Genomic DNA, 14568 nt, shown 5'->3' on the forward strand with positions numbered 1-14568 from the left:
GTTTAATATCATGTTTTTAGATCATGTTTAAGATACATCCTACAGTTTATTTATACTGTGGGTGGGGAAGATACAAGATGACGCCACCTCAGATGAGTCATTGACCTAAAACAAAATTACAAAGGAAATGTATCTCAAAAATAATCCTTATGGAATATATGGATGAGGTGTTCAGAGATACTTCTCTTTGGGAGGGCACTGAATTTGGGAAATTTTCTGATTAATGTAGGAGAGAAGATTTTGACCCTCAGAGGCTGTCTTCTGTCTCAGAGATGGTTAAAAAAGGTTGCAGGATAACAGTGTTGTCTTTTCAGGGGTGCCTCCACTGATGGCCATCCTACAGGATGCCACGTTGTGTTCTTAGGAGCATGTACACATTCTGACCATGGGATAACAGTGTTGTCTTTTCAGGTGGTACATTCACTGATGGCCATCCTACAGCGAGCCACATCATGTTCTTGGGAGAGTCTACACATACAAACTATGGGTGATAGCTATTTTCACATAATGCTATTGGTGGATCTGGCAGAGTTGCTGGTACTCCTAGCCATGCCTAAACATTCACCAAGGACATGAAGGGGAACCTGTTATTTGGATGTGAAATCAAAACACTTGAAGGGTATAACAAAAAATAAGCAGACTTTGATGGCTGTGGGAATAAAACCCCATCCTTCATAGTGTTCCTTTTCTAGAATGCAGTAGACTATGAGAGCCCTTGCTTCCACTGCAACATGCAAAGCCAACAACAGGAGGTAGATGGGAGCTAAGCAAGTTTTAACAACTGGAGTAAGGAAAGTCTCTGGTCAAGAGGCTAAGGAACTTAGACCTTTCATTGTGGCCATGCCCACCCTAAGGGTGACCACAGCTGTGTTAACTTCTATTATATGCATCTGTTTCTGGAGGTGGTCACTTGGAGAGTTTTTGTCCATGTTCTAGACTGACTCATGATATGAAGAATGCAGGGATAAGGGAGATAATAAAACTAAGTAGCCTCTTATCTTTCTTTTCCTTACTCATTCCCAGTGTTTACTTTTATTAGATGTTCTAACTCACCAAAAGGTATCACTCAAAGAAGGAGGTGTAAAAGCTCATTAAAATGAAAGCAGTACAAGAGGTGCTAAATAGTCATCAAGGACTCAGTTATTATTCCACATACATTATGTTAGTAAAAAAAAAAAAGAAGTGTACTCAAGACTCATTCTAGACTTGAACAAACCAAATGCCCTTCATTTATTAGGGCTCTATTGTTTATAAACACAGCAAAGTTGTTCAAAAGATTCCAGGGCTACTGTCTAGGATCCAATCATTCTCAGTGTTGAACCTTTCCTTTTAACCTCATGTCAGTCTCATATAGTCTTTATAAACTATATATAAATATATATATATATATATATATATATATATATATATATATATATATATATATATATATATATATGGGTCTACTTTACATGGTCGACATTTCAAAAAGCCAAAGACCATATGGCTGAGACCATATGATCGACTTTTGAAATGTCGACCATGTTAAAAAAAGAAAATAACACAACATTCACAAACCTTAACATCCACCCCCCACACCCCCTGAAACCTAAATATAACAACACTGAGACTGCACTACAGTGCATAAGAAGGAAATCTTTCCATTCCGCACTGTACGGAGATGCCCGCTCCGCATGGTTGACATTTCAAAAGTCAATCATATGGTCTTGGCTATATGGTCTTTGGCTTCTTGAAATGTCGAGCATGTAAAGTACATATATATATATATATATATATATATATATATATATATATATATATATATATATGTTTATTGCCTGTAACTATGTATCTGTTTTTTGTGGCGCTTTTCTCCCTGGACCTCCACCGAAAATGGGTTCTTGACCCAGTGGACTTTACTGGTCAAAAAATGTCAATAAATAAATAAATAAAGTCAGAGACAGCAGCTCACCTGAGGCTGTGGGGTAGTGTTTGCATTGCTTAGATGTGTGATCATCGATGGGTCTATATTATGTCCTCGAAAACCCTGTTCAGTGAATGCTTTTTGTTGAACAATAACCAGCGAAATCTAACTCCCACAAATGGCTATTTCAGCGAATTTTGCCCTAGGGGAAAGAAAAACACTTGGCCATTGTTGGGAACTTGCCTCTTTCCCCATTGTAGTGCAATCTCAGAGTTGGTATATTTAGTTAGGGGGGTATGGGGGGGCAACCCCCCCCACACACTTTCAATGAATATAAATTTTGTCCAGTTTTTGGTTGGTCAAGCGATTTGTTTCCCCTAGAAAAAAAATTTGCTGAAATGGCCATTCGAGGGAGTTAGATTTTGTTGGTTATTGGTAGGCGAACAGGTGTTCACTGAACAGGGTTTTCGAGGATGTAATATAGATCCTGCTTGGTACCTACATCAAGAGACAGTCTTACCAGACAGAGGATGTTATCTGTTTCATACATTTCATTTCATGTGTTTATTGCCTAACTGTGTGACTCTGAGGAAGTCACTTAACCACAAAGCACTTCAAGGCTGAGTCTGCAAAAGGTCCATGGAGATCCGCACTCTACCCTGGTCAACAAATAAAATACAATAAAATTTCTTAGGGGTTATAATGGAATTTACAAGGTATCAACATCTACCATTTCAAGAATTCACATTTATAGATTGTTCCTAAATATCAGGCCTTATCTGTCATTTTTGTCCTAGAGAGGATTCAAAACATTCTGAAATTAGCTTACCCACTCCAATTAGAGCCACTCTCCACAGCCAACACATGTGCCAGAGTTTGGGGATTGACAATGGTATTTATTGTCAATTGTCATGGTGTCTCATGCCGGGAGAATCCTGAAAGCCCAAAATCCTGAAAATTCAAAATCATGAAAACTCAAAATCCTGAAAACACACAGGATACCAACACTTACTATATTCCAGCACAAGTACATACAGAAACATATTACCCTTCAACTTTATGCAGGGGGGCAAGCCCCCCGGCATCCCCCACACCCCCTGCTACTTAAATATAACAAATTTGAGATTGCATTTCAGTACACTAAGTGCAATCTCGGAGTTGATATAGTTAAGTAGCAATGTGTGTGTGTGTGTGGGGGGGGGGGGTTGCCCCCCTGCTTATACTTGGGTAAGAGTAATATGGTTTGTGTTTTATTTGTTTCTGTATGTACTTGTGCTAGAATATAGTAAGTGTTGGTATCCTGTGTATTTTCAGGATTTTGAGTTTTCAGGATTTTGAAAGTTCAGGATTTTGGTCTCAGGATTTTGGTCTTCAGGTTTTTGGGCTTTCAGGATTCTGTAGCGCTCCCCTCATGCCACATATTTCATGAGAGGCCTCCTGCAGTAGGCTGTCAAACTGCAGTGGTCTTAGGAAAATGACCACTGACGTGCAAGAATAAGCTACCAAAGTTTGGCAAGATGCATATTATGGTGTGATCCAATATAGCCAACCCTCATACAAGAGAACTTTAACTCCAAAAAATGTAGCAGAAACCATCACAGTGGAGGTCACTGCAAGAAATGGAACTTTGTAATCCCACTAAGAGTCGTCCCTCTTCTCGTCCATGTTTTTTTACAAATGACAGCAGTGCTGCAAGCACTACAGGAATTTTTCCTTACATAGTCCTATCAGCATTTATTTGGAGAAAATGTGGTTGTTGGCATATCAACAAGCAAGGCAGCCTTATTCCTGCTTCATTTGCAGAGAAGCCATGACATTCTGAGAGGAGAGTTTCAGTTGACTCATTTCTTGATGATGTTCTAAATTCCCTGCTAAACTAGATATGCCCCACAAATGATCACTGTGTCCATGCACAGGCAGAACGTATTTCAAAAAATGGGACCACCCAGTTTGTGATCTCTTTTTCTCAGTGGCCAGTACCAAGTGTTACAGATCATGTTCTTCCCAGGGTCTTCTCTATACTTTTAGTCCTATTTCCTCTAATAATGAAACTTATTTGGATCCATGTGAAAGTAAAGACCATTCTGACAGCTCAATTCTATCCCAAGTATATTTGGTTTCCCATGTTTCTCTCAGACATTTCCCTTTAAATCTTTCTACCCTAGACATGTCTGACTCACCCATCCAGCAGGATCTGTCTGGATCTCCACATACTCTAGCTAACGGCGTGTTTACTGCAGTTTCACTGACAGGCTGATTGACAATCTTTTCAATAAAAAGGGTTTTGTTGTTTTTAAATCACAAGTAACATCTATCCAAATAACCTACAAGAACAAATAGAATACACTCCTGATCTGGACTGTAGAACAAAAGTTAATTCCCCCTTTGGCTACAATATGACAAGTTTTAAGACATTTTTCAGAAATGTTTGATGTAGGTTTAAGGTATTTCTCCATCAAATTTCACTTAGACATTATGTCTGGCTTTCATTCCAGTCAGGAATCAATGTCCCTGGCTAACTTAAAGTGAGGAAAGCCTTCCAGGAAGTACTTGTCTCTTTAAGCATCCCATTAGACATCTTGTTCTCTTTGGACTTCCATTTTATGTTGAGAAATATTTTTCCCATTTGAGACTGCTGTACCAACAAAGCTGAAAATGTTATCTTAGAAGACCTTATTTCTGGTGTCAAGTGCTTCTAACAAAAAATGTATGAACTGCAAGCTTTTTGTTATGTTTTATAGAAACAGTTTTTCTCTGATTTCTGAAATTTAAATCAGTTAGTCTACTTGCCTGTATTTTTCTTGAGATATTTTAGGCAGGTTGAATAGTTTTCCCACTGCATGGATGTTCACAGACATTACAGGATTTTCTGATAGAATGCAGTCAATGTGGTATGATGGGTTTACTATCAAAATGTAGAAAATCAAAATAATTTTCCACCTTTTGATCAAACTGGTTTGCCGAAATTGGTAATAACGAATTACCAAAATTTCAGAAATGGTAACACAGAATCGACATTTGAAGTTCCAATGTCGAAAGTCCTTGTTGCCGGTAATGCCCCGTTGTACCCCCATACCCTTTGCATATTATATATCAGTCACTAATATTGCACTACAGTGAGAAAAAGGTATATTTCCCGATCTCCACTGTAGTGCAATCTGTTATCGGAATGCTGATTCCACATTAACAAATGCACACTACCATACACTAATGTGGAGTTGAACATTTTCCAGATTGGCATTATGAAAACTTGAAAAAAGCCTTTCGACCTTCTAACTGCAATCTAAATTTTGATAGTAAGCCAGTAGGATGACCAGCATTGTATTTATTTCATTAAGTGTCATGAAGGCAAGACTAAACATCAATCTAGACTGCATTCAAACTGCATTGTTTTACTATGGCAAAAATGGAAAAATGCTGTTTGACTGAAATTATTACTACTACAAATACAAGATCTAGTACTGCATATATTGTTTTGTTCTGAAATGTTGCTTTGAATTAAATTTGTGTAGAAGCTACTCCTTTCGCTGGATACTTTTTGAAAACACTGCAAGTTGGATTTCAATCAGAGCCATAACTAGAAAAAAGGTAAAGTAGGTGGCTGCCTCAGGCACAAAATGATAGGGGACATGACAGCAGGTGCCAATGTATTTATAAAGCAGTGAAGATACTATAACTTCATAAGTGAATTCTGACACTGCATCCACGGTTACAGTATGTCAGTGTGTGCTAGTAGCTGCAGGAAGGGACTTTACTTGTTAGCAGTCTTGCTACTGTTAGATAAGTCTTTTTATTCTCCTCACTTACAGACCTTGTTTTTTGGTCATCTGTTTGGGTTGAGGGCAGAGCTGGATCATGGTCAAATGGGTCCCCAGGCAGGGTAATGATCTCCCCATACCCACTGCCCCCCCCTGACCCCTAACTTTGCATTTCAGTGTTTCATTGTGCAAATTAAGTGCCTGCTCTTGAATAATAAATTGCCTATGCTACACTAAAAAATGGTGTGCTGGTAATATTGAAATAGGAAATGGCTGTCAAACTGACAACAGGTTTATAGTTATTAGGCATCTCATCTAAAGCAAGGTACACTCAGGAGTGCAGCACCCCCAACCCTCTCTTATGGTACACAGTAGTGTCAGCAATCAATTTACCTGTTGTGGGAAAAGAATCCACAACCTTTTGCACCAAAAGCAAGTGTGTTTCCTGTTGCAGTACTGACAGTGAACAACACAGCTTTGAAACTCTATGCATGACATTGACAGATTGGAATCCTCAGTGATTAACCAAAAAAATCAAATTAATGGAGACCTGACAGTTTCTGTGGAGATTTAAGGCACTTGCCTGCTCTTAGTGCTTAAGTGTCAGGGTTTGACTCTAAGAAGACTCACTTAACTAGACAGTGTCCTTATCTGGGGCATTTCACACATACGTACACAAACCTGTTGCTCTAGTGCTCTGTACCTTTTCAGCTTCCTGTGTTGCATATCCAGCAGTTGTTGATGTATGTTCATACAAGGGTTTAGATGATGTTGGGATGTTGTACTAATGAGGAGGTTTCTGAATAAGGTAAGGAAGTTCTCCCATGGAGTCCTAATGTTTGCTGTGTTTATGGAAGGATCCCACTTTTAGTTTTTACCAAATTGTTTTTTACAGTGAAGCTGGAGCCCCATCTCAGGCCCAAAGCAGCTGCCTAGGTCACCTAGTGCTGGATCTGTCTCTGGTTGAAAGGGGGTGCTAGTGTAGTGAGCCACCCAGAGTGGAAAATGACCTGGCTATAGCTCTGATATCAATTCAAGATCTAGGTTCTCCCTTATAGGTGCAGTAATCAAATGACCAAAGACAAGTTTCCTAAGGGCAGTCATCCAGGTGTGCAAGCTGGGAGCTTTGTTGTACCAATTTCTGCATCCAGAGCTCTATGATATTATACAAAAGTTATTGGCACTTAACATAATCCTAGATCTTTGCGTAGTGATTTGGCTGCAGAAGCCATCCCTCCCTTTGCCCCCATACATGCACTTCAATATTTTCTTTATTTTACAACTTTTGCTCAGTTCAGACGTGGAGTCAGCAGCCTGAGACGTAATGCCTGTAACATATGTCCTATCAGGTCTTACAGCCACAGCTCTCTTCACAAATGCAGGTTTATGGGCAAGTACCCATAACTTTTATGGGCATAATATTTTTCCTTTTTTTCAGTCTTATGTAAACAGTAGGTTGACTTCATTCAGCATTTTTTTCTTTATATGCAACATCTTTAAACTTTCCTCCCCGTCTTTCTAATAATGTAATCTCCTTCCCAAGTTCCTCATTTTCATTGATATATCTAGAAAATTTAGTTTGACATTCCTCACCCTCCCACCACCACCCTCTACCTCTAGGACTACCTGGATCTACCAGATGAGCTTTGTTGTCAGTCTTATTGCATCATCACATGCCCTTTTATGCACGTGGCCCAACTTCCCAATCTTTCCACAATGAACTGTCTTACCTCTCTTTTTCATTGGGATTATTATATCCACTGTTCACATTTTACTTTCTCTGATAATAGTTTAATTCCCTTATTCACTTCTTAATACACTCCTGCAGCTCTTCCACTGTTTCTGTTTCTGTCACTCTTCCATATTTATTATTCTATTTTTCAAAATAGTAAAGTGAAGGCTCTTGTAATTATTTATTTGGAGTGGGCTGTACATCATGGGTTTATTTTGAACAATGATCTGGTGCTATTAAACACAGAAAACACAATAACCAAACAGTAGTAACAAACTTTATAAACAAAATACTAACATGTTACCATCGTCATCACATCCTTTTCCCCATTTTCTACATGGGAACAGTGTCATATCAACTGTCGCCATCCCTCTAGATTTAATGTCACTCTCTTATCATCTTCAACAGTCATGCCTGACTGCCATAGGTCTTCTCTCACACAATCCATCCATCCCTTTGCTGGACTCCCTCATTTACTCTTGCCTTCTTCCTGTCTGTCATAAATCTACTTCACATGATTGTTTTCGGCTTTTCTGCATATGCCCAAACCATCCTATTCTATTCCCTCTGACATCTGCAATTGGAGCTATTTGTGTTTCTGCTCTGATTTCCTTATTTCTTTGCCTTCCTACAGTTACATCCTACCACGCATCTCAGGCACTTCATCTCAATCAGCTCTAGCTTCCTCAACTGCTCTGCCTTCACCGCCCAGGTTTATATACCATTCAGTAGCACTGCTTTGTACATTTTACTTTTCAGCTTTTTTGGCATTCTTCTGTCATACACTCTGTGCTAATTGGCTGCAGGCCCTCTGTGTCTAGCTGTGACCTCCTCATTCAGAACTTCCCTTCTCCTCAGCCACACCTCCCATGTACTTGAAGCTAACCTGCTCCACTATTTTACCTTCTATGTCAGTTCTAAGCATCTTCTGATTTCCTCCATTTTCTATCATTACATCTGTTTATCCATACTCAGTTTCATCCTGTGTTGCTTCAGTTTTCCATTCTGCTCTGCTAGTCTTTTCTGAAGTTCTTGTTCAGGTCTGCCTGCAATATCACATCATCTGCATACAGCAGCTTTGTTGATCTGTCCCAATTTTTTGCCAATGTAGTCCATCACCAGCATGAACAGTAGAGAGCTCAGAGCTGAACTCTGAAGCCCACCCACTCCCAATGGGAATGTTTCTGTGAGACTGAACACTGTTTGCACCTGTATTGTTGGGCCCCTGTACATAGCCTACACTAATTCTGCAATGTTCCTGGGACTTTGAACCAGTGCAGTACAGCCCAAATCAGTTTCTTGGGACATTATCATGAGCTTTCTCCAAGTCCAGGCTTGTCCATTTGGACTCTTTCCTCAACTCTTGCTTCTTCTCAAGTATCTGTCTCACTGCATACATTTGGTTGGTCATGCTACATTCTGTTCTGAATCTGAACTGCTCATCTTCCAAATTACTTTCTACTACTTGGTGTATTTCTTTATCAATCACTCTTTCCAGAATTTTATGTAGTGTGACAGGAGTCTGATATATCTATACCACCCACAATTGTGAGCGTCCACTTTCTTGTTTTATACTGAGATTAGTAGGCCATCAGGGATATCTCTTTCTCTCCATACTGCTATGAGTACCCTCTGGAACCATTTCTCCCCTAAGTCAACCGACATCTTGATCATATCTACTGTGACCTCATGTTGAGCCTGACTTAATTTTCCTTAGTGCTGTTCTTAATTCTTCCAGGTTGGGCTCCTCTTCTCCTTTTGTTGTAGGCAGTGTCTGGGGCAGTACTGCTTCTGTGGGGTTTCTTCATTCAGAAGCTGCTGAAAGTACTTCTTCCATCTGCCTTTGATGTCCTGCGGACTGATGAGCAGGTTGTTGCTGGCATCCCTCATTTATTTTATTATTTATTTTCATTTGTTTGCTGGGATGGTCCACTGGGCTTAGGAGTTCCCATTTTCAGTGGAGGCCCGGGGACAAAAGCTCCACACATTACATATACATTGATGAGATAAAGGTACATAACAACTGTTAACAGATTCAAGTTGCTAGTAAGCAACATTATACGAAATACAAGAATAACAACGATTCTCATCCAGGTACAATATATACACGTTGATATACAATTAGAATTAGGCTTTCTTTTCTTTAAATTTCATCTTGTAGCTGAGGATGCATAAAATTGAGAGGAAGAAGAGTTAAATTAAGTGAAGATAGATATTTCAAAGTGTTAAAATTGTTAGAAGAGGTTTCCTGAAAGTTGTCTGATGACTATTTTCTTTATCTTTCTGTCTTTGCCTTGCAACATGATAGACTTTCTTTGTTCTGCCATTACTTTCCAGAAGCTGTCGGAGTGCCTGTTATGCTTTTGTTCCTCATTTTTGCAACTGCTCTCTAAGCTTCTTTGTTACCCAATCAGTATTCCTTCTTAGCCTGGTCCATCTTTTCTCTTTCCATCTTTTTTGTGCACTCCTTCTTGCTTTTGCTGACTTTCTTATGTACTTTATCTCCATACCTGCCTCAGCCACATACCTGTTCTATAGTCCTCACACATGCTGTTTTGAGGCACTGACATTCTTCTACAACTACACATTCTTCTTCTTCCTGATGAGCTAGCCCCCTGAGTATTTCCCTGAAGTCTTGTGTTTTCTCTCCAGTCTACTCTCAGGTCTTCAGCCTAGTCTGTTTTGACCTTAGAGCCTTTTCTGACTACTGCTTGCAGATGATTGTGGCAACCAGTGGTTTATGCTGTGACCCAACTGTTTCACTGGGGATGATGTTGCATTTGCTGATTCTACAAGTCGATAAGAGTTGAATGTTGAGCAGCCATGGATGTGATCTTGTGACTATATCTGTCTTGCTGAATCATGTATTGGGGACCATCAAGCCTTCTTTTTTCCTCTTGCCCCATCCATGTGGACCCTGGTAGTCTTCATATCCTCTTCTGTCTGCCCAGATATGTGCATTCAGATCCCCAATATCAACACCAGCTCATGTTGTCCTGCTTTATCTAGTAGGCCCTGCAACTGCTGCCTAAAGACACACTTTTCCTTGGGACCACAACCTTGCTGTGGGTTATAGACTGAGATTATGAATACTGCCCTATCTTTACATTGTGGTCTGATTGTCATTAGTCTGTCACTAATTCTGATGACATCTTTCACTGTGTTCTGAAGCCACACCCTCACCACAATCCCCACAAGATTTCTGTACTGTCCTCCCTCTGAGTAATAGACTATGGATCCCTACCCAAGTGGCTTTACTGCACTGCTCATCAATTTTGTCTCCTGGATACAGAGGATGTCCAGCTTCCTGCATACCTTCATATCATCCACTTAAAAGCTCTGTCCTGTCAGTGAATCTACACTGAGTGTACTAATTCTTAGTTCATGTTTGTCAGGTTGTCAGGTTGATTGATTTTATGTTCAGCTTTGCTCAAAAGAGCTATCCCAGGTAATCCAAGCTGGGCAACTGGCCAGCCATTATATGGAGGTTATGGTAGGCACACACTGGCCAATAGAGGAACTTAACCCCTCTTACCATTAACACAGTTCTGTGGCACAGGTTGGGTCCTCAGCCCACTTATCACCGGCGCATACCCTTGTCCATTTTGGTGACATTAGTCAAATCAGCTAAATCACCTCGAGTCAATTTTTATACCATCGAGTGGCTATTCCTGACATGGTGTGCAACTTGTCATCCATGTTCCTCTATCTAGAGGATACTGCACATCACAGATGAGACTGTGATGACCCACGACTGGACCAGTAATCAATGAGCCTCAATCTTCACTACTGGCAACAGTGGGGGACATACATTGGGAGGGTAACAGGTACACACACAGTATTTCCAGATGCAGCTCTCTGCATCAAGAGCAATTTCCCTTAAGAGAACACAGAGACCACAGTCAATCTGGGGCTGATTTCTCCCTCTTTCTCCAAATCCCCAGTAAGACTCCCCACTGCCACAGGTATATAGTTGAGATCTCAGCTATGTAGCCAAGTCAAGACCTTCCAGCACCCTGTCTGTCTAACCAGTGCTTTGTGTTCCTGCCCAAGTAGCTGACACACACACTCTTTGAAGTTTGATTTACACACACACACACACACACACACACACACACACACACACACACACACACACACACACACACACACACACACACACACACACACACACACACACACACACACACACACACACAAACACACACACACCTGGGAAAAGCTGGCTCAGGTTTACTTGCTATGCCTCCTTCTGCCCAGACTATGAGGTACTTACCACTGCCATCAGTCAACTACTTATCAGCTACTTTAAGTCCTTTAACAAAGGGTGTCCAATCTTACTGTGTAATATTAATATTAATACAAATGGTAGTCTGACCAAGATCAAGGCTACTAGGAGTGGCACACACAGTGTCACCAAATAAATATGCAAGTATTCCCAAAACTTAAATATCTCTACCAGATCAGCCATAATGAAATGTTTAAATATATTTAATAATAAATAATAAAATAATATGAAAATACTCAGTATATATTCACAGTGACATCAGAGTTCAAAATAACAGGAAATATTTAAAACAACGCTGAAGGACAGTCTTAAATAAATAAAGAACAATATATAAACTAAGCTTCACTGTATTCCTGACTGTATCTAAGAGAGTTAAGTATACCCTAGAAACATACTTCATTAGAGCAAGGCAGATGTTGTGGTAAATGGTTCTTGACAGGTCCAAGACTGAAGACAGAATGCTCTATCTCTGTAAGAGACTTCACAAATTAATATCTCAAATGTCTTGTCATCTGACTCTATCCTAAGTAAAATCCCCACTGCTGGAAGTTGGCAGTATTTAGCATCTACCTGTGAAAATACATATACCTCAGATCTTTGGCAGATGCTGGAAGTCATAAAACAATTACATTCCTCCACATTTCAAGACTAGTAATTATTTCACCTTAAAGACAATACGGAAAGCTTCCTAGTACAGACATTGTGTCTCTAGCTGCATTGAAAACTTGTATTGTGCAGCCATAAAGTAATTTAATTTCAGTTATTTTTCTGAAGTTAACCTGTACTCCAGTTTCCACTGTTAAAATATATACATTTAAGCAGATAGAATAGTGCATGTATATTTCTGTTCTCTTCCAGTAGGGCCCACTGTGATTACATTTTAAGCACAAGCACTTTATAAAATAGCTTTTTAACACACATCTGTACAAACCAGTTCAATATACACATGACATACAGTTCTACCACAGTTGTAATACAAGCATCTTATATAAATCATGTTGATATTCACAAACGACATATAATTGTTTACAAAATTCCAGCTAGCTGTGCTGGCAGTATCTCCGTTTGTCACACTTCTTCCCCCTGAAAGACTCAAGCTAGTTTTTCAAGTGATCTTAAGGAACGTTGCTTGAGAGGGATGAGCCTGTCTGGGAATACATTACCCCATACCCTGTCCCATCTGCGTTGGTATTGCTAACCAGACTGCAGTGGTGCACTGTCATATCATATGCCTGCAACCCCAGGCTCCACCTTAGTAGCTTGGCATTTTGCTGGCTGGCTCGATGTAGCTATGTTAAGGGATTGCAGTCTGTAACTACAGTGAATTTCCTTCCATACAGATAAGGCTGGAGTTTCTGCAGTGCCCACACTATGACTAGACATTCCTTTTCTACAGCTGCATAGTATTCCTCACTGGGTTGGAGTCTATGGCTGAGATATAACACTGGGTGCTCTTCTCCCTCTGAGAAAACCTGGCTGAGTACAGTCCCCACCCCATGGTTTGAAGAATCTAGTTGCACAACAAATTATTTGCTGTAATCTGGACTGGCTAACACAGGGGGGGTCCTCCCAAAGTGCCTTTAAGCTTCTGGAATGCCTGCTCACATGCTGGGGTCCTCACTATCTTATCTGGCCTGTTTTTAGTTGTCAGGTCTGTGAACGGAGCAGCTATGGTACTATAATTGGGAACAAACTTTCTGTAGTACCCTGCTGTCCCTTTGAATGCCCTCACCTACTACTCCCCACTCTATGTCCCAGGTAGGAGACCTCTACAATACTCACCTGACACTTACTGAGCTTAATGGTCATCCCTGCCCTATGTAATCTTCTCAGCACCACCTTGACATGCTGAAGGTGCTCTTGCCAGGAATGGCTGTAGATGGCAATATCATCCAGATAAGCAAGGGAAAAATCTCCTGCTCCTGCTAGGATATGATCTACCAGCTTCTGGAAAGTCGCTGAGGCATTTTTCATCCCACAGGGCATCTTTGTGAACTCCTACAAGCTGAAAGGAGTCACAAAGTCTGACCACTCTCTAGCATTGGGAGTCAAGGGCATCTGCCAGTAGGTCTGATGTAAACTTGACTCCTCTGTCAGTCAGTATTTCTTTTGGGAAACCTAACCTGCTGAAAATCTCTTATAAAGCATTTGCCACCTTTTCTGCCTCAATGGAGGAGAGGGCCTCTGCCTCAGGGTATCTGGTACCAAGATAATCTACTACCACTAGGATATATGTCTTTCCTGTGGATCAGAGGCCTCACAATACCATAGCTACCCTCTGAAATGGCTCCTCGGTCAAAGGCATCAAAGGAGCATTGACCTTGTCTCCTGCCTTGTCTACTTTTTGGCGCTGCTCACAGATCCCGCAGTACCCTGTTAGATCCCTGGAAATCCCAGGCCAATAAAAGTTATGCATAATACAGCTCTTGGTGTGCTTTATGCCCATATGACCTGCAAAGGGAATGTCATGGGATATGACATGAAGTGCCAGATGGTAGGCTCTGGGCACTACCAATTGCTGTATGCTCTCATCTTCTAGCCCTCCCTCAGGGGTCCACTCTTTATACAGGAACTTTTTGCCCCAGTATACTGATTCCTCTTATCTTTGGGAATCAGGTGCCTTCCTGGTTATGTCCCACAAGCCTTGTAATGTAGGTTCTGAGAGCTGAGCCTGTCTCAGCTCTCTCTTTGTAATCTTTCCCAGCTTCCCTTCCACAGGAACTCTGGTACCCTCTGACAGTGGTGCCTCACTGTCAGCCTGGGTACTACTACTACTCATCTCTGCCCATGCACACACTCCAAGGGAACATCAGTACCTACCAGCAACTATGACTCACCTTCAGTCTCATTGCTACAGGGTAGCTCCCTTCCTGAAGTAGCCACCTCA

Source organism: Protopterus annectens, chromosome 17.part0 (genome assembly GCF_019279795.1).
Source record: "Protopterus annectens isolate FY-2018-M chromosome 17.part0, PAN1.0, whole genome shotgun sequence".
Lineage (NCBI taxonomy): Eukaryota > Metazoa > Chordata > Ceratodontiformes > Protopteridae > Protopterus > Protopterus annectens.